This window comes from Hyaena hyaena, unplaced genomic scaffold, assembly GCF_003009895.1.
Source record: "Hyaena hyaena isolate Hyena2069 unplaced genomic scaffold, ASM300989v1 scaffold_84, whole genome shotgun sequence".
In the NCBI taxonomy this organism is placed as follows: Eukaryota; Metazoa; Chordata; class Mammalia; order Carnivora; family Hyaenidae; genus Hyaena; species Hyaena hyaena.
In genome coordinates this window covers 2345887-2347388 of record NW_024080716.1, presented here as the reverse complement: position 1 = coordinate 2347388, position 1502 = coordinate 2345887, and positions in this window count along the sequence as shown.

Genomic DNA, 1502 nt, shown 5'->3' with positions numbered 1-1502 from the left:
AAAAAAAATGATTAAAAAAAAAATGATTAACAGAGCTGTTAAAAAAAAAAAAGAAAGAAAGGGCAGAGAATTACAAAACGAAGTGCCGTGACATCACTGCTATCTTCCCAGAATCTGGGCAGAGGTTTCAAGAGTCAGGATATGATTCACCATGTTCTTTTACCTTGCCTCTGCAATTATGGAACCGTGTATCAAAATGTAGCCTCCATCAGCCTTTGTCCATGAGTCTTTACGTTAAGTTTGTCTTGTCCACTCATTTCAGGCACATAATGAGTGAGAGAAAACTTCTGCACCAGTAAGCTATTGAAAGACGAAGAAGTCAACGTGAAGTGTTGTGAACTGCCAAGCCCAGCGTTTTCCCACTCTGGTTCTCCTCCTCTGCCACCACAGCCCCAGGCATTCGGGAAGGTGCATAGAGGAAGTCTAACTTCATTATTTGCTATTACTGGAATAGGGCTGTTGGTGCTGCAACACTGGGCATTTTGCTTGTCACCCTTTAGAGAGAATATACCAAGGGCTGTCCTTGAGCTTAGAATTTTGCTCTTATGAAGACACGAGCTTCAAAGTTGGGAAGTATGCTTTCACTGACGCTAAAATATGTAAAGGTATTCTTTCTTCTCCTTTGCAGTTATTCTTCCCTTACTGGGTTCTGGAATCTCAAATTGATAAGGACCTTATAAGAAAGGTTATACATGTTCTTTCCCATGGCAGAATCTTCCACTCCCCTTTGAAGTAAAACCCAGCTTTTGCTTGAGCATTCTCTTTCATATGGAACTCACTTCACAAGCCAACCAACTCCATGTAGACTTAGCATCAGCTCCAACAGAGTTCTTTTCTCTGTGTTAGAGAGAAATATGCATCACTGCAATTTCTACGCAACAGAATCCTTAATCCTACCTTCTAGGGCCCTATTTTAATCCTTTCTCTTGCTAGCCCTTAAATAATTTTAACACAGCAAGCAAATTCCCTAAAATGAGATTCCTTGAAAGTTTCTCCCAATGAAGGCACTTGAGTTACAGAATTGGTTTAGAGAGGAAATGATAATAGTAGGGATGTGAAAGGGGTCACAACATCAATTATTATTATTATTATTATTATTTATTATTTATTATTGTAGATGGAGTACAAATTAGCAAGAAAGAAGGGAAACCTTCAAGTCCTCATATCTTAAATGAGTTGGTAGGTCAGGTTGATTCAGCAAAAACAGCAAACAGCTGTCGGGAGCTCTATATTGGTAGCGGGATATCTCAATTTCACATTCTCCCTTTTTACTCCAATCTCCACTAACTCCTTTTGTTGCTAATTGTCTAAAATAAAAGTTCTGCTGCAAGCTTACCGATGACTGGAAGGAGAAGAGATAGACTGGTAAGGTCACAAAGTGACTAAGGATAAGCTCAGAGATAAACAAAGAGCAGCATAGAGAATGACACATTCAGGGTGCAAAGAAGTATTTCCTAAGTAAGAAAACAAGCCATATCTAATACTTCAAAACTTAAAAGGGA